Source organism: Haematobia irritans, chromosome 3, assembly GCF_050003625.1.
Source record: "Haematobia irritans isolate KBUSLIRL chromosome 3, ASM5000362v1, whole genome shotgun sequence".
NCBI classification, from domain to species: Eukaryota; Metazoa; Arthropoda; class Insecta; order Diptera; family Muscidae; genus Haematobia; species Haematobia irritans.
Genome location: NC_134399.1, coordinates 32803461 through 32830014, shown reverse-complemented (window position 1 = coordinate 32830014; position 26554 = coordinate 32803461). Strand labels below are relative to the sequence as shown.

The following is a 26554-nucleotide window of genomic DNA, read 5'->3' as shown; positions in this document are numbered from 1 at the left end:
AGCTCACTTTCTATCAAATCGGAGAGCAAAGAAAATCCTAATCTTTATCAGTAGAACCTAAATTAAAGAAACTCATCAATTTTGTGAAAAGAAACAAAAAAGAAACATTTACGTCTATAAAAAGAGACGTAGCAAAATGGGGGGCCTAGTGGAAAATCCACTCAAACATACTTTCCCCTATCAAAAAGTATACGAAATTATAGAATGTATATATCAAATTTTTAAAGTCTCTCGTTTCCTTAAAAAAATATACTACGTCCCTGGTCAAGAGAGTAACATATTTCTCTTTTTTTTCTGTGGTCTATAAATTGGTTCTAGAATATAGTATGTCTGCAGACGGTTGTAGATTATTTCCGAAACGGTAGGGCAATATCATCATCATCATCGTATGTCATGGTCGTGGGAACTAATGATGAAATCAGTTGGTAGAACTTATCTAAATTATTCATTGATAAAGAAAGTATTTCTAAAAAATCCATAAAAATTTTAATCGGCCATTAAAAAATTGCCAATGGTGTATAAACCACATCATTTCATTTTTGAAAAAAGGTATTAATGGTAGAAAAGAATTCAGTTTGAATTGTGATTTTTTAAGTGGGAAAGATACTTTGTATTAAAGTTAAAAGGATTTGTTATTATTTGGCGATTTATTACTTGAGGAGTTAAAATTTTATTTCTATACACTGAAAAAAACATTTGTCTAATATGGAAGATTATGCAACTTAAATTTTAGGACTTACGCAATGCTAAGGACAAAACTATTTAAAACAATGACATTTTAATTAAAAGAAAGTTTATAATCCTTGCTTCAAAAATTTGTTTTATTAAATTTAGGACACAAATCTTGAAATTTTACGTCTCTCTGCTGAAGTTGTAGATCTTTAAAGTAAGGCAAATTTTCCATAAAATAAGGGAAAACATTTTTAATTTAAAGAAATCGTCTTTAACTCAACTGACATCCTTGCTTCACAAATTTTTTTCATTAAATTTAGGACACAAATCTTGAAATTTTACGTCTCTCTGCTGAAGTTGTAGATCTTTAAAGTAAGGCAAATTTTCCATAAAATAAAGGAAAACATTTTTAATTGAAAGAAATCGTCTTTAACTCAACTGACATATTGAATTTTTAAATTTAAGATAAAAACGCTTCAAATATAGGCTAAGACTTATTGTAAGGATTTGCATCTTTGGTTTAAAGTTTTTTGTAGCATTAACAAAACTGGTTTTACTTTGAAGTACCTGGCATAATTTGGATTTTGAAATTGAAATTTGTTTGTACATAAATGCCTTTATTAATATATCGCAAAAAGAAAATAAAAACTCGATGAATTAGATCTGTATCCAATTTTAATTTTATTGATCCTAGATTTAAAGACAGGGAGGTTAGTAAAAAATGTCTTTATTTTAAAGAAGCCGCATCTTTGGCTCGGAATCAATACCAAAATCCTTAAAGGAAGGTCAAAATCTTTGGATCCAAGTATACTTTTTTTTGAGTATAGAAACTTTTGCTAAATTATATTTTTATAAAAAAATGTTTGCAAAATTTTATTTCTATAGATTTTTTTTTCAAAATTTTATTGTTATAGATTTTTTTTCAAAATTTTATTGTTATAGATTTTTTTTTCAAAATTTTATTTCTATAGAAAATTTTTGCAAAAATTGATTTTTTAGAATTTTTTCAAAATTTTATTTCTTTAGAAAATTTTTTCAAAATTTTATTTCTATAGATAATTTTTGCAAGATTTTATTTATATAGAAAATTTTTGCAAAATTTTATTTGTTGGTTTGATCTCAGCTTTAAAACCATTGCGTTGACTAAACTACAAGAGTAGCTTAGCCAAAAGAGGAAAAGAATGTTTGTCAAATTTATTTGGGCAAAGCCCTATAGACTGCAAGATGGTTGGACGGACGCACGTTTCGGAATTACCACATTCCTCATCAGCATCCTCTACTTGCAGCAAAACTATCAACCAATTATCAGAATAAATTCCTCTTCTTTTCCTCTGTTGGTTAAGCTACTGCTGCAAGTAAAGGATGCTGATGAGGAATGTGGCAATTCCGAAACGTGCGTCCGTCCAACCATCTTGCAGTCTATAGGGCTTCGCCCAACTAAATTTGACAAACATTCTTTTCCTCTGTTGGTTAAGCTACTCTTGTAGTTTACTCAACGCAATGGTTTTAATGCTGAGATCAAAACAACAAATATGATTGAAGTACATCCGATCCGGCTGAAATTTGGTACATGGTGTTAGTATATGGTCTCTAACAACCATGCAGAAATTGGTCCACATCGGTCCATAATTATATATAGCACCCATATAAACCGATCCCCCGATTTGGCTTGCGGAGCCTCTAAGCCTCTCGGAAGACCAAAATTCATCTGATTCAATTGAAATTTGGTACGTGGTGTTAATATATGGTCTCAAACACCCATGCAAAAATTGGTCGATATCGGGCAATAATTATATACAGGCCCCATATAAACCGATCCAGGATTTGACCTTCGGAGCCCATTGGAAGAGCAAAATTCATCCGATTCGTTTGAAATTTGGTACGTGATGTTAGTATAAGGTATCCAACAACCATGCAGGAATTGGTTCATATCAGTCCATAATTATATATAGCCCCCATATAAACCGATCCCCAGATTTGACCTCTGGTGCCTTTTGGAGAAGCAAAATTCATCCGATCTGGTTGAAATATGGTACGTGGTGGTAGAATATGATATAACAACCATGCCAAAAGTGGTCCATATCAGTCCATAATCATATATAGCACCCATATAAACCGATCCCGAGATGTGGTTTTGGAGCCTCTTGGAGGAGCAAATTTCATCCGAGTCAGTTGAAATTTGGTACATTGTGCTAGTGTATGGCCGTTAACAACCATGCCTAACTAGGTCCATATCGGTCTATAGTTATATATAGCCCTCAGATAAATCGATCCCCAATCACACAAAAATTGGTCCATATCAAGTTCATATTTCTATATAGCCCCGATATAAGCGACCCCCATATTTCAATTCTGGCTCTCTACGTACGGTGCAAAAGTCCATGTCGATTCGTAATTATTTGTAGACTTACCTATACATAACTTTTTTGTCTAATATATACCACGTATGGCCTAACTCACAATTTAGAAAACGATGTTAAGAAGTTTTAAGAGACCACAAGCCAAGTAATTCGATTGTGGATGACAGTCTTTCGTAGAAGTTTCTACGCAATCCATGGTAGAGGGTACATAAGATTCGGCCTGGCCGAACTTACGGCCGTATATACTTCCCAGCAAAAACAGCGTCGCTAAAAAAGTAATGAACATTTTCTTTTTGGATCCGGAAGTGGTGCAAAATTGACGCAGAAGCGATGAATTTAACATGGGACGGAAGTCCTCCATTTTAAAAGCCGTTGCACTGAATTTGCATCATTCCTTTAGGTGTGATCCGAATTCAATGTTTTGGATGTAAATTAAAAAATTCTGTGAAATTTTGTCAACTAAATAATTTTTATAATTTTTTATAATTTTTAATGGATTCTAACGCTTGTCGAAAATGTTTGACGTCAAATATTTTAAAAAAATTCACAATTTTTTCAGATTGGATTTAGCACTTTTTTCGACAAAATTTAAATTATTTGTACCATTTTATGAATTCTTACTCTGTTTTTAACCTCTTTGAAACAAAAAAAGTTAAAATTACCCATTAAAAGTATGAAAAAACCAAGTTATAACAAATTGAATTAGAAGAACTTCCTGCGTAGTTAAAATAAATAACATCATTGGGAGTGCATCTTCTGGAAGTGCTTTTAAAGTTGTGCCTTTGGAAGAACTTCCAAATTTTTTTGCTGGGTTGTTTATTGTTGGTTTGTACTTCAATCATATTTGTTGTTTTGATCTCAGCTTTAAAACCATTGCGTTGACTAAACTACAAGAATAGCTTAACCAACAGAGGAAAAGAAGAGGAATTTATTCTGATAATTGGTTGATAGTTTTGCTGCAAGTAGAGGATGCTGATGAGGAATGTTGTAATTCCGAAACGTGCGTCCATCCAACCATCTTGCAGTCTATAAGACTTTGGCCAAATAAATTTGACAAACATTCTTTTCTTCTGTTGGTTAAGCTACTCTTGTAGGTTACTCAACGCAATGGTTTTAAAGCTGAGATCAAATCAACAAATATGATTGAAGTACAAACCAACAATAAAAAACCAAAACGAAAATTTTATTTCTATAGATTTTTTTTTTCAAAATTTTATTGTTTTAGAAAATTTTTGCAAAATTTTATTGTTATAGAAAATTTTTGTAAAATTTTATTTCTATAGAAATTTTGTTTAAAATTTTATTGCTATAGAAAATTTTTGCAAAATTTTATTCCTATAGAAAATTTTTGAAAAATGTTATTTTACAGAAAATTTTTGCTAAATTATATTATTTTTTCTATTGAAATTTTTTCCAAATTTTATTGCTATAGAAACTTTTTATTATTTCTATGGAAAATTTTTGCAAATAATTTTTACAATAAAAAACAAAACACGAATGAAGTAAGAGGAAGCACGCTCAAAATAAACCCAGCCAACTGCACTCAAATCGATGATTTGATGGTGGCAAATGAAAAGAGAGATGTTTGTATGAATTTATTTCGACATGAGCCGGCTATCATAAACCTTTTTTTCGGAAGGTTCAAGTGTGGTTCACTTTGGGTTTAGCGAACTGCCTGAATTTATTCTGATAATTGGTTGATAGTTTTGGTGCAAGTAGAGGATGCTGATGAGCAATGTGGTAATTCCGAAACGTGCGTCCATCCAACCATCTTGCAGTCTATAGGGCTTTGCCCAAATAAATTTGACAAACATTATTTTCCTCTTTCCTGTTGGTTAAGCTACTCTTGTAGTTTAGTCAACACAATGGTTTTAAGCTGAAATCAAAAACAACAACAATGATTAAAGAACAAAACCAACAATAACAAAACAAAAAAAAATATATTTTATAGAAAATTTTTGCGAAATTTTATTTCTATAAAAAATTTTTGCTAAATTATATTTTTATAGAAATTTTGTTTCAAAATTGTATAGCTATAGAAAATTTTTGCTAAATTCTATTTCTATAGAAAATGTTTGCAAAATTTTAATTCTACAGAAAATGTTTTGCACTATTTTATTTTTCATTCGTTTTGTTTGTTATTGTTGGCTTCTCTTCAATCGTTATTGTTGTTTTTGATATCAGCTTAAAGCCATGCATTGACTAAACTACAAGTGTACCATAACCGAAAGAGGAAAAGTATGCTTGTCAAATTTATTTGGGCAAAGCCCTATAGACTGCAAGATGGTTGGATGTACAGCTGTTTCGGAATTACCACATTCCTCATCAGCATCCTCTACTTGCAGCAAAACTATCAACCAATTATCAGAATAAATTCGGGTAATTCACTCAACCCAAAGTGAATTACTCTTTAACCTTCCGAAAAAGGGTTTGATAGTCGGCTACTACCTAAACAAATTTTGCAAGCATATCTCTTTTCCTTTGTCAAACTCAAATCATCGATTTGAATATAGTTGACGGGGTTTCTTTTTGAGCGTGCTTCCTCTATCTTCATTCGTTTTGTTTGTTATTGTTGGCTTCTCTTCAATCGTTATTGTTGTTATAGGGCTTTGCCCAAAGTGTGGTTGGATATTAAGCCACCATGCAGCGAAATTCAAAGCCATCCACTGGGTTGTTAACTTCAGGGCCCAGTGGACGGGTATCGACTGGAGTTATAAATCTGGGCAATGACCAAGAGTTAGGCCCAAAATGAGTTGGCGAGGCTAGGGACTACCTTACATATTCCAGGGGAACTAGAATCTGTTGGTATGCCCCTGGCTACCTGCAAGATCATGTTGCGTGAGAAGGCTGTTATGATGGCAAATGTTCGATGGGAGAATTGCAAGGGCTGTAACGACACCAAGCAAATATGGCCCCATTTAAACTTAAACCGCACACTAGATATGCTAGTGTTCTCGAGACGTCAGATATCACTTCTGATATCTGCTATAACGGGTCGCTGCCTGATAGGCGATTTCGCAAAAACTATAGGCGCGAAGTATAATGACTATTAAAGGAGCTGTCATGATGCGGAGGTAAAGGAGTCAATTAAACACCTCTTGTGTGAGTGTCCTGCATTTTGTGTAAAGCACAAGCAACTTTTAGGAGCATATAGCTTCAGATTACTGGTGGATCTGGAAAACGTTAACTTAAGCAGTCTGCTAATGTTTTTGGAACAATTTGGTTGGTTCAACAAAGAAAAATAATCAAGAAGGTTCAGCGGTTAAAACTAGAAGTGCCCATATGTAATAGGTACCTTTAGTTAATGTGGTATCACAATAGACTGAATAGTCTAAGTGAGCCTGAATCTTAATCGGGCTGCCACTTTAACCTAACCTAACCTAGAAAATTCTTGCTAAATTTTATTTTTATAGGAAATTGAAGTACAGTTGGGAAATATCAAGAATTCTCCATTGTCCATTGTTTCATCCATTGTCACATATCGACGGAAAAACTCGGGTGTATTACGAGTTAACAGCTGCAAACACCGCCCAGAATCATCAACACGTTGTTGTTTTTGGTCAAATGTCGCGAGCTCACATTGCACAGAGCTTCCGCATATCCAAATATTGATGAATGATATGACCAACACGTTCCTTTGATATCTTTAAGGCCTCTGCTATCTCGATCAACTTCATTTTACGGCCATTCAAAATTATTTTGTGGATTTTTTGATGTTTTCGTCGGTAATCACCTCTTTCGGGCGTCCACTGCGTTCACCGTCCTCCGTGCTCATTTCACCTATAATTGATTTGCATACCAATCAATTATTCTTGATTTCCCTGGGGCAGAGTCCAGAAACTCATTATCAAGCCAAGTTTTTGCTTCCACCGTATTTTTTCCCTTCAGAAAACAGTATTTTATCAAAACACGAAATTCCTGTTTTTTTCCATTTTTTTCACAATAACAAAAGTTGCTTCACAAAAGACGCTCTATTTCACAAACTAATTGACTTACAGACGCCAGATTTTGACACGAATCATATGAAGGTTGGTACTATATAAAATAATATGCATTTAATACTAGCGACGCCATCTATGTGTCAGACCGGGACTTATCAGCCAACCTGTTACCAATCCATCATATAGTAAAAACGTCATCCTTATTATACCCTCCATCATAGGATGGGGGTATATTAACTTTGTCATTCCGTTTGTAACACATCGAAATATTGCTCTAAGACCCCATAAAGTATATATATTCTGGGTCGTGGTGAAATTCTGAGTCGATCTAAGCATGTCCGTCCGTCCGTCCGTCCGTCCGTCCGTCCGTCCGTCCGTCCGTCCGTCTGTTGAAATCACGCTAACTTCCGAACGAAACAAGCTATCGACTTGAAACTTGGCACAAGTAGTTGTTATCGATGTAGGTCGGATGGTATTGAAAATGGGACATATCGGTCCACTTTTACGTATAGCCCCCATATAAAGGGACCCTCAGATTTGGCTTGTGAAGCCTCTAACAGAAGCATATTTCATCCGATCCGGCTGAAATTTGGTATATGGTGTTGGTATATGGTCTCTAACAATCATGCAAAAATTGGTCCACATCGGTCCATAATTATATATAGCCCCCATATAAACCGATCCCCAGATTTGGCTTGCGGAGCCTAAAAGGGAGGTAAATTTCATCCGATCCGGCTGAAATTTGGTACATGGTGTTGGTATATGGTCTCTAACAACCATGCAAAAATTGGTCCATATCGGTCCTTAATTATATATAGCCCCCATATAAACCGATCCCCAGATTTGGCTTGTGGAGCCTCTAAGAGAAGCATATTTCATCCGATCCGGCTGAAATTTGGTACATGGTGTCGGTATATGGTCTCTAACAATCAAGCAAAAATTGGTCCACATCGGTCCATAATTATATATAGCCCCCATATAAACCGATCCCCAGATTTGGCTTGCGGAGCCTAAAAGGGAGGTAAATTTTATCCGATCCGGCTGAAATTTGGTACATGATGTTGGTATATGGTCTCTAACAACCATGCAAAAATTGGTCCACATCGGTCCATAATTATATATAGACCCCATATAAACCGATCTCCAGATTTGGCTTGCGAAGCCTCAAAAAGAAGCAAATTTCATCCGATCCGCCTGAAATTTGGTACATGATATTGGTATATGGTCTCTAACAACCATGCAAAAATTGGTCCACATCGGTTCATAATTATATATAGCCCCCATATAAACCGATCCCCAGATTTGGCTTGCGAAGTCTCCAAGAGAAGCAAATTTCATCCAATCCGGTTGTAATTTGGAACATGGTGTTAGTATATGATCTTTAACAACCGTGCCAGAATTGGTCCATATCGGTCCATAATTATATATAGCCCCCATATAAAACGTTCTCCAGATTTGACCTCCGGAGCCTCTTGGAAGAGCAAAATTCATCCGATCCGATTCAAATTAGGAACGTGGTGTTAGTATATGGTCGCTAACAACCATACCAAAATGGTTGCCACTAGAGCCAAAAATAATCTACCAAAATTTTATTTGTATAGAAAATTTTGTCAAAAATTTTATTTCTATAGAAAATTTTGTCAAAATTTTATTTCTAGAGAAAATTTTGTTTACATTTTATTCGGTTCATCATAAAATTTTCATCATTGTCAAAATTTTATTTCTATAGAAAATTTTGTCAAAATTTTATTTCTATAGAAAATTTTGTCAAAATTTTATTTCTATAGAAAATTTTGTTCAAATTTTATTCGGTTCATAATCATGGTTGCCACTCGAACCAAAAATAATCTACCAAGATTTTATTTCTATAGAATATTTTGTCAAAAGTTTATTTCTATAGAAAATTTTGTTAAAATTTTAGTTCTGTAGAAATGTTTGTCAACTTTTTTTTCCATAGAAAATTTTGTCAAAATTTTTATTTCTATAGAAAATTTTGTTAAAATTTTATTTCTGTAGAAAATTTTGTCAAAATTTTTATGTCTACTTTGTCAAACTGAATTATATACGTATTGGATCGATCTTTTTTGATTTAATATATACCACGTATGGACTTACATACAATTTAGAAGATGGTGTTAGGAGGTTTTAAGATACCTTGCCATCGGCAAGCGTTACCACAACTTAAGTAATTCGATTGTGGATGGCAGTGTATAGAAGAAGTTTCTGCGCAATCCATGATGGAGGGTACATAAGCTTCGGCCTGGCCGAACTTACGGCCGTATATACTTGTTTTTTGTATTTGGATGTAGAGAGTATCAAATTCGGTTAATGTATGACCACTAACAACCACACGGTTGAAAAAGACTGTTTTTCATATGTTTGGCTATAAACATTATATGTTTGGAACACAAATTTTTACACACAATATTTTTGAGTGCAAGCATATAATGTTCATAAACTAGCATAACATGTTTGGGACATATATGTTAATATGTTAGCACATATTATGTTTGGGACATAAAATGTTTGTAAATATAATATGCTTGGATGCAAACATATATTAATTTAGAAATAGCCTATAAACATATATGTGTTTAGTAGCTTGGAGCGCTATTTAACAGGGAGCGATATTGAATTAAGTTGGTGGTTGTGGCTTGTTATTACAAAATTAACATTTTATTTTTCCTTGGACAATTGACCAGCTAATTCTTTGATCCTTACAAACTGTGTGGTCCGCTGTTCGAATCCCCGTCCGGCAAAAAGTAAAATTAAAAAAAATTATAAAATATAACAATTTCTTCTACAATGTTTGCATTACATAAAAAGGTGCTAAGAACTAAAAAATCTCATGGAAGTGAGAAAGATGTGGAGGAATATACAATTAGGCAGAAACAACATTTTGAGCATTCAGATCGAAAACCTATGTTGTTAGCACCTATATTACCTGTTTATTTTCATAATTCATTATGATTGTAAATATATTTATATATAAATAAATAAATAAATAAAATTTTGAGCACAATATTGTTTGGGAGAAATTTTTTTAAGCATATAATATTTTTGGGTGCAAAATGCTACCAAACATATTATATGTTCACATAATAACATATTGTTTTTTGGAAGACAACATTATTGAATTTGGATGCAAAAATACAAAATGTTTGGAACTTAGACTACCCAAACATATATTGTTTAGACCAATATGCTTTCAAACATATTATATATTGGAAGAGATCAAACAAATAAATGTTTGGGCAATACCCAAAAATGTATATGCTTGAAGCAAAATATGTTTGGGAGTATATGTTACAGAAGCGATTTTTTGTGAGGGTGCATAAACATTTTTCGAAATCGGACCATAAATATATATTATATTTATTTCTTCGAAAATAGCTTTGTTAACTTATAGGAGAAGTTAAATAGATAATTTGGTAATTGAGAGAGAAAATATGATCACCTCAAACATACTATTTTCTCGGACAATATGTGCCTGATTTCGGCAAGCCATTTATGTTTGGCGAGAAAACAAGATTGTTGTGGCAAAAATGTTCCATGTCTCCCATCTAAAAATAAATAATAAAATTGTGTTTTTTCAGGCTGAACAAAGTTCGCTGGGGACGGAGGTGGTATCAGATACCATAAACAAAGATTTAAAGAGACAGAAAAACTTCGTTCATCTAAAATTTAATTTCCAAGGATATAAATATTTTTGTGTGTGTGTGTGTTACTCAATACGAAAGCAGACATTAATTAATAGTTGTAATGACTAAAGATCATCATCATGATTATATTTTATTTTTGGATATTATTTTTCCTCTGGAATGAAAAAGTATTTTCATTTAGAGAAAATTAATCAGAATTGATGATAAGCTATTGAAGTCTCTAAAAATTTTATTTTCTTTGAAAGAACATTTTCAAGTGTCAAAAGAAAACTTTGTTTTTCTAAAATTTTGTTCCTCAGAAAAGAAAACACCTCTTTGCAAAAAAAAAAAAAAAAACAAATTATACCATCATCGACAAAAGAACTCTCAACCCTTAATGATAGTTTCTGCGAAATTGCTATGATAGATTCTTTTCTCTTCACTCTATGGTTTTATCATGTTCGAAGAAAAGCCAATATTTGAGTAAAAAATAATAATTAGATTTGAACTTTGAATATTATTCAATTGTTTACAGATATTATGATACGTTGGGTGATTCCAATTCATGAAATATCAGTTCTTAGTCGGCAATTGCATTTGATGTTTTTTTTTTAGTGGTAAAGCTTAAACTTTGCGAATACGTAGCGTTGTTTATTTTGTGAAAGTGCTCATCGGTCAAGTCAATTTGGTATCAGTTGCTATTTTGCCGTGGCTTCCGAAAGTAATCGTTTCGATGGTAACAAAAGCATTATGTTTTGAATAACCTTCTCCTTCGTATGTATATAAATAATGTAGGTTATCTTTTTGGCTATGACCATAAAATGTAAGAAGCATAGAGATTCTTAATCTTTTGCCAGTAGTTTAATACAAAACATGGAATAGCTGATGATTTGTCTTTATCTGGCATGGTAGTAAAAACACAAGCAATTTACTTCCAATTTTTGTTTGTGTCCTAAAGATATGACATCGAAATTATACTTTCATCAATATTTGATGTGATAGCTATATGAGGCTGGTCTAAAAAATTGGTTATAGAAAATTACACAAACAAAAAATATCACCAAAATATTTCCAATTAACAAGTGGATTGAAGTTTAATATATTTAATATGTATTAAATGATACAAATAATTAAAAAAAAAATTCAGTTGAAAAAACGATTGAAAGTTTTCACATTTTAATTTAAAATTAAACTTTTAATTAAATGAAAAATATATCATAATAAAAATATTAGTGAAAATTATTAGTTTTTACATAGATATATTATTTATTAAATGTTTAGTTAAAACCAAAGAAACAATCCATCCATAATTATAATCGTAAAACACATAAATAAATAAAAAATATTTCAAATAAAAAACGTAAGTGAAAATAATTAGTTTTTACATAAGGGCTGTTTTCTTTTAGCACTGAATGCAACATTTGTATGGGCTATCCACACGCAAAGAAAAAAAAAAAACGTTTGGAAAACGTGTACCGAAAACGTTTTTCGTTTGTTAGAGTTTTTTGAATTGCTTCGAAAAGTATACACTTTTATCACCAAAAAAAAATTCGTTTGTTACAAAATTTTTATTTTTTCAGTAAAAAAAGTTATTTTTGAACCAACAACACAGTCCATTTCGTTTATATCAAACACTGTTCTTTTCTAAATTTCGGTCTTTAATAAGACACATTTTACAGTTCATAGTAAAAATTTAATATAGTAGAATGTAATGTTGAAAAATTTTTCGGAATCTTCCGATCATATCTGGAATATATGTAAAAAAAAAAAAATTGGTCGAAGCAGGGATCGAACCCACGACCACTGCTCCACGGTGCCCAACTAAATGTATTTTTCTGTTAAATAAACTTTGTTTAATCGGCTCGTGGGCGCCGCAAGCTATGCTATATAAATATAACTTAGTTATATGGGTAATTGTCTATTGATGACGATAACGGCTACATGGCTCAGTGGATAGTGTGTTGGCTTACAAATTGCATGGTCCGCCGTTCGATTCTCCGTTCAGGCGAATAGTAAAAAAAAATTATAATTAATAAAATCGTAAAATTTCTTCTACATTGTTTGTGTTACAGAAAAAGGTGCTAAGAACTAAAAAACTTCGTGGAAGTGGGAAAGATGTGAGGGAAAATGCAATTAGCCAGAAAAAATTTTTTTTGAGTTAGTCTTTATGAAATTGTTTTTACATCCTGGAAAGGAATAAAAGTTTATCACAAAAAAAAATACTTTTCTTCCAAATACACTTCCTTTCAACGAAAAGCAAATGAGAAACGAACTTTGTTTGTCTAAAATTTCGTTTGGGAGGAAAGAATTATTTTTTTGCGTGCAGAACATCGTTGCACTGGTGTTCTATCCAGAACATCTCATAAGTGCAAGTCGCGCCGATGTTGCCAGATTGTATTTTGATAAAATGACGCAATTTATTGTGACTAATTTATCGAAAAACAAGTATATACGGCCGTAAGTTCGGCCAGGCCGAATCTTATGTACCCTCCACCATGGATTGCTTAGAAACTTCTACGAAAGACTGTCATCCACAATCCAATTACTTGGGTTGTGGTATCTTAAAACTTCTTAACATCGTTTTCTAAATTGTGAGTTAGTCCATACGTGGTATATATTATACTAAAAAGTTATGTATAGTTAAGTCTACAAATAATTACGAATCGATATGGACTTTTTGCACGGTACGTAGAGAGCCAGAATTGAAATATGGGGGGTAGTTTATATGGGGGCTATATACAATTATGAACTTGATATGGACCAATTTTTGTGTGATTGGGGATCGATTTATCTGAGGGCTATATATAACTATAGACCGATATGGACTTAGTAGACTTGGTTGGTAACGGCCATATACTAGCACAATGTACTAAATTTCAACTGACTCGGATGAAATTTGCTCCTCCAAGAGGCTCCAAACCAAATCTCGGGATCGGTTTATATGGGGGCTATATATGATTATGGACTGATATGGACCACTTTTGGTATGGTTGTTAAATATCATATACTACCACCACGTACCAAATTTCAACCAGATCGGATGAATTTTGCTTTTCCAAAAGGCCCCGGAGTTCAAATCTGGGGATCGGTTTATATGGGGGCTATATATAATTATGGACTGATATGAACCAATTCATGCATGGTTGTTGGATACCATATACTAACATCACGTACCAAACTTCAACCGAATCGGATGAAATTTGCTTTTCTTAGAGGCTCCGCAAGCCAAATTTGGGGGTCCGTTTATATGGGGGCTATACGTAAAAGTGAACCGCTATGGCCCATTTGCAATACCATCCGACCTAAATCAACAACAACTACTTCTGCCAAGATTCATGTCGATAGCTTGTGTCGTTCGGAAGTTAGCGTGATTTCAACAGACGGACGGACGGACATGCTCAGATCGACTCAGAATTTCACCACGACCCAGAAAAAAAAAAAAAAAAATATATATATATATATATATATATATATATATATATATATATATATATATATATATATATATATATATATATATATATATATATATATATATATATATATATATATATATATATATATATATATATATATATATATATATATATATATATATATATATATATATATATATATATATATATATATATATATATATATATATATATATATATATATATATATATATATATATATATATATATATATATATATATATATATATATATACTTTATGGGGTCTTAGAGCAATATTTCGATGTATTACAAACGGAATGACAAAGTTAATATACCCCCATCCTATGGTGGAGGGTATAAAAATGCAATATTTCACTTCTTTTCGGTGATTGTTTTTAAACAGCTGATGACAGTGTTGCATATTTTTGGAGATGTCCTGGATAAACAAGTACTCTGTTTTGGTTTAGTCCTTCACGGCTCAGGCTATCCAGTGCTAAAAGAAAACAGCCCTATAGACATATTATTCATTTAATATTTAGCTTAATCCAAATAAAAAAAAAAAACAATCCATATATAATTATAATCGTAAAACACCTAAGAAAATGCTAAGTCCTATGAACTCTTATAAACATGTAAAAAAAAAACATATTTCAATAAAAGCAGAAATAATAAGTAAAACTGCAGTAAATGCTTGTTTTTATTTGCGATCAAAATCAATTTAAAATCTTAATTGAATTAATTTTAAAAATATATATAACTAATTAAAATTGTCGAAAAATGTATTATTTTTTAATTAAGTATTATTTTAATTCCTAATTAACTCTGTGATTTATTTTTTTTTGCTTCTGTGTAACGCATAAAAATAAAATATTTGTATTCCTCTACATTATAACTACGTGTAATTATCAAAAATAATCTCTGAGTACAAAATTTTTAAAAATATCTGTAAATGTGAAATATTATCCATTGTATGGATTTTTGCTAAAAATAGACGAAAAAGAGTTGGATTGTTTTAATGTTGCTCGAAAACAAACAAGTGTATACGGCAGTAAGTTCTGCCAGTCCGAGGCTTATGTACCCTCCGCCATGGATGACGTACAAAGTTTTACTAAACCCCAAATAGTCGCAACAATTGCCGCAAGGTATCTGTAAACTTCTAAATTGTAAATTAGCCCACATGGAATCTACACTCAGAAAAAAGAGGCTCTAATGCCAACTGAACTTTATTTTAGTTCATGAAGATTAGTTGATTTTAGTCAAATTTTGCACAATATGAGCAAATGTTCCCTATTTGAATAACTTTTTGCTAACTTTAATGATGTGAACTAAAAATCAGAAAAAAAGTTATATACAAATATAGTGCACAATTTTACTAAAAAATAAAATAGTTCATATTTTCCTAAAATGGCAGAAGTTTGCTTAAATTGAGTTCATAAGTTTCGGAAATGAGTAAATTTTACTAAAATTGTACCTGTCTCGAACTTCGTACAGCGCTAAAGACATTTTAACAATTTTTAAATCCAATTTTTTCTTCCAACATATGAAATTTTCTTAAACAACAGAAAAAGTTAATTATTTTTAAAAAATTTCCTTCAATTTGACAAAAAGTATTAACTTATTTGTAACATGTTGCAATTAGAAAACTATTTTAGTTAAAATTTTCTAAAATAAACCTACATTTGCTTCCACGGTGGGGTCACTTTTTTTTTGGGTGTATGTTAGATAAAAAGGCAGATTAAATATCTACACACAATATATTTCAGAGTTAATCACGAAATTAATTGATCCAATTAATTTTTTAATTGGAATGATTTCAATCATGAAAATGATAGTCTCAACCACAGTTTTAGTCATAAAATAAATATTTGATTAAAAACTTAATTGATTTGATTTCAAAATTTCAATTAATTTTTTAATTGACAAAAAACAATTAATTTTTTAATTGATGCAATCAAAATGATGTCGATTGGAAAACTCAGATTTTAATTGATTAAATTAATTATTTTGTTAAACTTTTAATTAAGTCAGATAAACACTTAATTGAGTTTTGCAAATTAAAAAATCTTAAACTAATAAAATATTTATGCAATTAAATTAAACTTAAAAAAAATAGATATAAAATATATAAATATAAAGTCCAGTAATTTAGTTTAATTTAAATTAATTAATTAGTTTAATTTAAATAATTTAATTAAATATAATACATTTTTATTTTTTAGTTTAATATAATTTAACGTAATTCCTTTCAATATAATTTTATATATTTAATTTAAATTAAATTTGTTTAATTCTATATAATATAATTACATAAGTTAATGCTTTATGCACAGAAAAACTACACGAAAAAAAGTGAACTCTCTATTTCACTAAAGCCAATTTAACTTTATTTTAGTTCATAGAATTATTAAGTTTGGAGAAAGTTTCCTTCACTCTAAAATTTTCTTGCGTACGTTAGTTAAATGCACAAAAAAACGCGGAAATTATACATAAATGAAGCATAGAGATTTACTAAATTCTTACATAAATTTGTAAATTTTACTACAAATACGAACATCTTGAACTTCGTATGACCCTAAAGGCATTCTTGCAATTTTGAACTCCAATTTTTTACTTCAAACTACAAAATTTTCTTTAACAAGTGAAAAAATTAATTATGTATAATAATTTTTTTGAATTTATCGAAAAATATTTACTTATTTGTAATACTGTTTAGTTAAATTTTTCTAAAAATAATCTAAATTTTCTAAAATTAATCAAAATTTTTCTTCCTGGTGGATTCACTGTTTTTTCAGTGTATTGTCAATATTTTTCCTAATAAAATCTTAATTTAATTAATCCATATATATTTCGTTTAACTTTTTTATTTATCCTAATTTTGTTTAAGTAGTAAATTATTTTATCTGTTTAATTTCCTTTTGATTTAATGTAATTTCAACTATTCTAAATTCTATTAGATAAGTTTAATTTAATTTAATTCATTAAATTTAATTTATTTTAATTTAATTTAATTCAATTAAATTTAATATATTTTTATATTTTTTAGATTATTATTGTTTTATATTACTTTAATCAATTTAAGTTATAACTTATTAATTCAAAACAAATATATTTATAGTTTTTTGAGCTTTTTTCTTCGCTCATTTATTCATTTATAAAATACACAAGCTTATATTAAATACCAATAAATAAAAAATAAAAATATTGTTTTAAAAATTAATTTATTTCATTACCCAAAATAAAAATCAATCATAAAAATTAACTGAATAAATAATTTTTCAACTAGTGTTGGTCACTCATATTATTAAATCGCGATTGAAAATTTTCTAATTAAAAATTAACTGGATCAATTAATTTTGTAATTGAAACTAGTAAATGTTTTTTTTTTCTGCGTTCTTGATGCTGAAAATTTTTTCTCTAAAAGAAATTAGACAAATTAAGCACAGACTCATGAAATGATAGAATGACTTGGCTAATTCAAGCATAAATTCTTATGATCTGTAAATTAAAGATATCACACAAGCTTAAGTTAACCCAATTCAAAATATAAAATATAGCATTTAGGATAAAAAGAAATTATTACATATAATTTTCATACTATGGACTTAAGGCATTAATAAAATGGAACTGCTATTTACCTAGAATCCCCTTCATATTTTGCAATGACAAAAAGATATTCATAAAAGCGAAATCCGTTTTTTGATAATCCGAACCCGATAACTACTTAGCATGAACCTGAGGTGTTAATAAACTTTAAATTACTCCAGAGGGAGAAATTTCCACTCAATTGTCATAAAACGCCGGCGTCACTACTAAATCATTAAGATAAAAAACCAAAATATTTTCATATTTATTTAAATAATTTGAAAGCTTCTTTAAAGTAGCAAAATCCTCAAAGAGTTCATTTGTCTGAAAAAACACTCTTCGATCGTCGTAATTTATCTATCTCCCCACTATGCTTTAATTCAAGCAAAAACTCACACACCCCCACGCATACACACACACACCCAAGTCGATAAAGAAATTTTTAAACGGTTATGTTGTATGGTGAATTGCCGAGTGGACTAGTGGGATTGTTGAGGTGAGTGAGTGATATTACGAAGTCATACGAAAAGATATTCATTCGTTAGCTTCATCGTTTACAGATTCTCATGTGAAAGAATCGACGACGACAACTAACCGTAAGTACTCATAATTACTTTGGTATGGGGATTATATTCGAGCTTTTGTTTATTCTGTCACAGCGATTGGTATCTAAAGTGTTTTGACAATCAGTACGGCTGTAGGGGATCATGATAATAACAGAGACAATCAATTGAAACAGTGTTGTGTTGTTCTGTTGCCGTTGGTCAAGTGGTGTAAATACTACAACAATTACTACAGGGGATTGTGTGGCATTGTGTTGAAATTATTGTAATGATAACGTGAAGTGGAATTGTCAATACAAGCGAATACGTCTTACGACATGACGATTATTGTTGTTCTTATTCACCCATGTGGCATATATATAGAATTGTGAATCGTTATCCCCATATTCAGTTAATTCCAGAAAATTTTGTCACAATGGCATACCTATATGCATTTTTATATCCTCCACCATAGGATGGGGGTATATTAACTTTGTCATTCCGTTTTGTAACACAGCGAAATATTGCTCTAACACCCCATAAAGTATATATATTCTGGGTCGTGGTGAAATTCTGAGTCGATCTGAGCATGTCCGTCCGCCCGTCTGTTGAAATCACGCTAACTTTCGAACGAAACAAGCTATCGACTTGAAACTTGGTACAAGTAGTTGTTATTGATGTAGGATGGTATTGCAAATGGGCCATATCGGTCCACTTTTACGTATAGCCTCCATATAAACGGACCCCTAAATTTGGCTTGCGATTGCTCTAAGAGAAGCAAATTTCATCCGATCCGGCTGAAATTTGGTACATAGTGTTAGTATATGGTCTCTAACAATCATGCAAAAATTGATCCACATCGGTCCATAATTACATATAGCCCCCATATAAACCGATCCCCCGATTTGGCTTGCGGAGCCTCTAAGAGAAGCAAATTTCATCCGATCCGGTTTAAATTTGGTACATAGTGTTAGTATATTATCTCTAACAACCATGCAAAAATTGGTCCCCATCGGTCCATAATTATGTATAGCCGCCATATAAACCGATCACCAGATTTGACCTCCGGAGCCTCTTGGAAGTCCAAAATTCATCTGATTCAGTTCAAATTTGGTACTTTGTGTTAATATATGGCCGCAAACTCCCATGAAAAAATTGGTCGAAATCGGTCCATAATTATATATAGGCCCCATATAAACCGATCCCCAGATTTGACCTAAGGAGCCCCTTGGAAGAGCAAAATTCATCCGATTCGGTTGAAATTTGGTACGTGATGTTAGTATACTGTATCCAACAACCATGCAGGAATTGGTTCATATCAGTCCATAATTGTATATAGCTCCCATATAAACCGATCCCCAGATTTGACCTCCGGTGCCTTTTGGAGAAGCAAAATTCATCCGATCTGGTTGAAATTTGGTACGTGGTGGTAGTATATGTTATTTAACAACCATGCCAAAAGTGATCCATATCAGTCCATAATCATATATAGCGCCCATATAAACCGATCCCGAGATTTGGTTTTGCAGCCATATAAACCGATCCCCAGATTTGACCTCCGGAGCCCCTTGGAAGAGCAAAATTCATCCGATGCGGTTGAAATTTGGTACGTGATGTTAGTATATTGTATCCAACAACCATGCAGGAATTGGTTCATATCAGTCCATAATTATATATAGCTCCCATATAAACCGATCCCCAGATTTGACCTCCGGTGCCTTATGGAGAAGAAAAATTCATCCGATCTGGTTGAAATTTGGTACGTGGTGGTGGTATATGATATTTAACAACCATGCCAAAAGTGATCCATATCAGTCCATAATCATATATAGCCCCCATATAAACCGATCCCGAGATTTGGTTTTGCATCCGAGTCAGTTGAAATTTGGTACATTGTGCTAGTATGTGGCCGTTAACAACCATGCCTAACTAGGTCCATAACGGTCTATAGTTATATATAGCCCTCAGATAAATCGATCCCCAATCACACAAAATTTCGTCCATATCAAGTTCATAATTGTATATAGCCCCCACATAAGCGACCCCATATTTCAATTCTGGCTCTCTACGTATCGTGCAAAAAGTCCATGTCGATTCGTAATTATTTGTAGACTTACCTATACATAACTTTTTTGTCTAATATATACCACGTATGGACTAACTCACAATTTAGAAAACGATGTTAAGAAGTTTTAAGATACCACAACGCAAGTAATTCGATTGTGGATGACATTCTTTTGTAGAAGTTTCTACGCAATCCATGGTGGAGGGTACATAAGATTCGGCCTGGCCGAACTTACGGCCGTATATACTTGTTTTTAATAAATTTCATTTTTGGAGGAAATTTTTAAAAATGTATTTCTAGAAGAAATTTTGTCAAAATTTCTTTGTCTTGGGAAATTTTATCAACACTTCTTTGCCATACATAGCTAATGTTGTCAAAATTTAATTTCTACATGAACTTTTGTCAAAATTTTTTGCCATAGAAAATTTTGCTAAAATTTCTTTGCCATAGAAAATTTTGTCAAAATTTCTTTGCCATAGAAAATTTTCTCAACATTTAATTTTTATACAAAATTTTGTCAAAAGTGCTTTGTCATAAGAAATTTGGTCAAATTGTGTTAAACTTTCTACGTCGTAGGAAATTTTTATCAATATTTCAGATTTATAGGAAATTTTGTCAAAATTTCTTTGTCATAGGAATTTTTTTCAAAATTTCTTTGCCAAAATTTCATTTCTATAGGAAATATTGTTAAAATTTAGTTGGCATAGGAAATTGTGTTAAAATCTCTTTGTTATTAGAAATTTTGTTAAAATTTCTTTGCCATTAGAAATTTTGTCACCATTTCTTTTCTATAGGAAAATTTGTCCAAATGTCTTTGCCATAAAAAATTATGTCAAAATTTCTTTTCATTTAAAATTTCTTTGCCACGGGTATATTAACTTTGTCATTCCGTTTGTAACACATCGAAATATTGCTCTAAGACCCCATAAAGTATATATATTCTGGGTCGTGGTGAAATTCTGAGTCGATCTGAGCATGTCCGTCCGTCCATCCGTCCGTCCGTCTGTTGAAATCACGCTAACTTCCGAACGAAACAAGCTATCGACTTGAAACTTGGCACAAGTAGTTGTTATTGATGTAGGTCGGATGGTATTGCAAATGGGCCATATCGGTCCACTTTTACGTATAGCCCCCATATAAACGGACCCCCAAATTTGGCTTGCGATTGCTCTAAGAGAAGCAAATTTCATCCGATCCGGCTGAAATCTGGTACATGGTGTTAGTATATGGTCTCTAACAATCATACAAAAATTGGTCCATATCGGTCCACTTTTACGTATAGCCCCCATATAAACGGACCCCCAAATTTGGCTTGCGATTGCTCTAAGAGAAGCAAATTTCATCCGATCCGGCTGAAATTTGGTACATGGTGTTAGTATATTGTCTCTAACAACCATGCAAAAATTGATCCATATCGGTCCACTTTTACGTATAGCCCCCATATAAACGGACCCTCAAATTTGGCTTGAGATTCCTCTAAGAGAAGCAAATTTCATCCGATCCGGCTGAAATTTGGTACATGGTGTTAGTATATGGTCTCTAACAACCATGCAAAAATTGGTCCACATCGGTCCATAATTGTATATAACCTCCATATAAACCGATCCTCCGATTTGGCTTGCAGAGCCTCTAAGAGAACCAAATTTCATCCGATCCGGCTGAAATTTGGTACATGATGTTGGTATATGTTCTCTAATGACCATCCAAAAATTGATACACATCGGCCCATAATTATTGATAGCCCCCATATAAACCGATCCCCAGATTTGAACTCCGGAGCCTCTTAGAGGAGCAAAAGTCATCCGATCCGATTGAAATTTGGTACGTGGTGTAGTATATTGTCTCTAACAACCATGCCAAAATTCGTCCATATCTGTCCATAATTATATATAGCCCCCATATAAACCGATCCCCAGATTTGACCTCCGGAGCCTCTTAGAGGAGCAAAATTCATCCGATCCTGTTGAAATTTGGTACGTGGTGTTAGTATATGGTATCCTTGTGAAATTTGGTACATGGTGTCAGCATATGACATCGGTTCATAATCATGGTTGCCACTCGAGCCAAAAATAATCTACCAAAATTTTATTTTTATAGAAAACATTGTCAAAATGTTATTTCTATAGATAATTTTGTTAAAATTTTATTTCTATAGAAAATTTTGCCAAAATTTTATTTCTATAGAAAATTTTTTCCAAATTTTATTTCTATAGAATTTTTTTTCCAAATTTTACTTCTATAGAAAATATAGTCAAAATTTTATTTTGTCAAAATTTTATTTCTATAGAAACTTTAAACTTAATTATATACGTATTTAATCGGCCTTTTTTAGTTTAATATATACCACGTATGGACTATGTGGTATATATTACGGTGTTAGGAAGTTTTAAGATACCTTGCCATCGGCAAGTGTTACCGCAACCCAAGTAATTCGATTGTGGATGACAGTCTTCAGTAGAAGTTTCTACGCAATCCATGGTGGAGGGTACCTAAGCTTCGGCCTGGCCGAACTTACGGCCGTATATATTTGTTTTTTTTTTTTTTAATTTCTTTGCTATAGGAAATTTTGTTAAAATTTCTTTGACATAGGAAATTTTTTTCAAACTTTCTTTACCATAGGAAATATTGTCAACATTTCTTTTCTATAGGAAAATTTTTCAAAATACCTTTGTCATAGAAAATGTTGTCAAAATTTCTTTGCCATAAGAAATTTTGTTAAAATTTCTTTGCCATAGGAAATTTTGTTAAAATTCCTTTGCCATAGGAAATTTTGTTAAAATTTTTTTGGCATAGTAAATTTTTTTCAAAATGTCTTTGTCATAGGAAATTTTGTTAAAATTTAATTTCTATAGGAAATATTGGCAAAATCTTATTTCTATAGGAAATTTTGTCAAAATTTCTTTGTCATTGAAAATTTGTCCAAATGTCTTTGCCATAGGAAATTTTGTCAGAATGTTTTTGTCATTTGTCAAAATTTCTTTGCCAAGGGATTTTTTTTTAAATTTCTTGGCTATAAGAAATTTTGTTAAAATTTCTTTGCAATAGGAAATTTTGTCAAAATTTCTTTGGCATGGGAAATTTTTTCAAACTTTCTTTACCACAGGAAATATTGTCAACATTTCTTTTCTATAGGAAAATTTGTCAAAATGTCTGTCATAGAAAATTTTGTCAAAATTTCTTTTCCATAAAAAATTTTGTTAAAATTTCTTTGCTATAGGAAATTTTGTTAAAATTTCTTTGGTATAGGAAATTTTGTTTAAATTTCTTTGTCATACACTCAAAAAAAAAGTGAACTCTCTATTTCACTAAAGCCAATTTAACTTTATTTTAGTTCATGGAACTATTATGTTTAGAGAAAGTTTCCTTTACTCTAATAATTTTTTGCGTACGTTAGATAAATTAACTAAAACACGGGAAAAAATTATACATAAATTAAGCATAAAGATTTACTAAATTCGTATTTCTCACAACATAGTTCATTATTTCTTTAAATTTGTAAATTTTACTACAAATGCGTTCATCATGAACTTCGTATGTCACTAAAGACATTCTTGCAAATTTTAACTCCAATTTTTTCCTTCAAACTACAAAATTTTCTTTAACAAGTGAAAAAAAAAACTTAATTATGTATAATAAATTTTCTTGAATATTTACTTATTTTTGTGATATCGGCGTGATGCCAGCATTTGTAATACTGTTTAGTTAAAATTTTCTAAAATATTAAAAATTTTCTAAAATTAATCAAAAGTTTTCTTTCCTGGTGGGTTCACTGTTTTTTCTGTGTAGGAAATTTTGTTAAAATTCTTTTCTATAGGAAATTTCGTTAACATTTCTTTGCTATAGGAAATTTTGTCAAAATTTCTTTGTCATAAGAAATTTTGTAAATTTTTTTTCTACATATAATTGTGTCAAATTTTTTTTCTATATAAAATTTTGTCAAAAATTTATTTCTATAGGAATTTTTTTTCTATATGAAATTTTGTCAAAATTTTATTTCTATAGGAAATTTTTGTCAAAATTTCTTTGTCATTGGAAATTCTGTCACAAATTTAATTTTTACAGGAAATTTCTCTCCCTAGGATTTTGTTTTTCAAAATTTCTTTGCATTGGACATTTTTTGAAAATTTCATTATCGTAGGAAATTTTGTCATAATATTATTTCTATAGGAAATTGAGTCAAAATTTCTTTGCCATAGAAAATTTGATCAATATTTCTTTACCATAGAAAATTTGATCAATATTTCTTTACCATAGAAAATTTTTCACAAATTTCTGTTCAAAATTTTGTCAAATTTCATTTTCTATACGAAATTGTACAAATTTTATTTGTCATAGGAAATTTTGTAACAAATTTATATAGGAAATTTCTATCCCAGAGGATTTTTTCCTAAATGTCTTCACATTGGATATTTTGTCAAAATTTCTCTACCATAGGGAATTTTGTGAAAATATTATTACCATAGGAAACTGTGTCATTTTTTTTCTATATAAAATCTCATTTTTAGTATTTTTCATTCGTATTTCTATCCTCAGAGGTTGTAGATTTTACAGCTGATTATTTGAGTTGCAGGTAAATAATCTCAAATTTTCTGAACTGATTATTACATCATACGCCAATGAAGTACCTGTTATAAGTGGCTTAATGTATGTCACATTATTCAAACTAAAGCAAGTGACGAAGTACCTCCAAGCAATCTGGTGGCAGTGTGGCTACCTTGTTCATGATATTGTTTAAGGTTAATTCACACTACAGAAAGCCGACGATAACCACCACCGGCGATCTTATGGGAGGTGAAATAATCAGAAAACACAAAAAAAATCAATACAATGATGTGTTATCAGTTTCGTTAACACGTTTTGCAATTCCTATATTACACGAGTGTAAATTCAATACACTGAAGAACTAAAAATAAACAATAGAATTTCTAAATATTGTTAAGCTTGCAGATAATGATAATTTATCATCCACATAGTAATCGTTAGCTGTTATCATCCTAAGGCGGTGGTAGCTTTTTTGTTTCTTCCGACCCTCATAATTCTCAGAATATTGCTGGTGATATTTGTGGGAAATCACAAATTCTACACTGTAAGAAATCATGATGATCAAGATTGGCCATAACGAAGACCGCTATCATTAACATGAAAAAAGAATCCCTTGTCGTGATAGTATCAACATGGAATCGCCAAAGTGACGCAGTGAATAAATTTAAAGTAATTTCAGAAGCTTCGTCCAGTTTATCATAAGGTTGGCTGATAAATCCCCGGTCTAACAAAGAAAAACACATTTTTTTGTCAAAATTCGTTTTTATTATTCAACATAGTTCCCTCAAGGGCGATACAACGATTAACTATAACGACCTTCCAATTTGTTGATACCATTTTGGTAGTACTCCCTCGGTTTTGTCTCAAAATAGGCCTCAGCGATCACCTCTTCATTGCAGCCAAATTTTTTCCCTGCGAGCATCCTTTTGGGGTCTCAGAACAAGAAAAAGTCGCTGGGGGCCACATCTGGAGAATACGGTGGGTGGGGAAGCAATTCGAAGCCCAATTTATGAATTTTTGCCATCGTTCTCAATGACTTGTGGCATGGTGCGTTGTCTTGGTGGAATAACATATGGGGCCGTTTTGCCGCGATTTCGAACTTCAAACGCTCCAATAACGCCATATAATAATCACTGTTGAGGTTTTTCCCTTCTCAAGATAATCGATAAAAAATTATTCCATGCGCATCCCAAAAAACAGAGGCCATTACTTTGCCAGCGGATTTTTGAGTCTTTCCACGCTTCGGAGACGGTTCACCGGTCGCTGTCCACTCAGCCGACTGTCGATTGGACTCAGGAGTGTAGTGATGGAGCCATGTTTCATCCATTGTCACATATCGACGGAAAAACTCGGGTGTATTACGAGTTAACAGCTGCAAACACCGCTCAGAATCATCAACATGTTGTTGTTTTTGATCAAATGTGAGTTCGCGCGGCACCCATTTTGCACAGAGCTTCCGCATATCCAAATATTGATGAATGATATGACCAACACGTTTCTTTGATATCTTTAAGGCCTCTGCTATTTCGATCAACTTCATTTTACGGTCATTCAAAATCATTTTGTGGATTTTTTTGATGTATTCGTCGGTAACCACCTCTTTCGGGCGTCCACTGCGTTCACCGTCCTCCGTGCTCATTTCACCACGCTTGAATTTTGCATACCAATCAATTATTGTTGATTTCCCTGGGGCAGAGTCCGGAAACTCATTATCAAGCCAAGTTTTTGTTTCCACCGTATTTTTTCCCTTTAGAAAACAGTATTTTATCAA

The 26554-nt window shown here is 31.7% G+C and overlaps 1 protein-coding gene across 2 annotated transcripts in view; it reads right to left on the bottom strand.

Moving 5' to 3' along the window:
- The window catches only part of Ork1 (open rectifier K[+] channel 1), a 99442-nt gene that overhangs the window by 50635 nt on the left and 22253 nt on the right, over positions 1–26554 (bottom strand). The window lies entirely within an intron of this gene.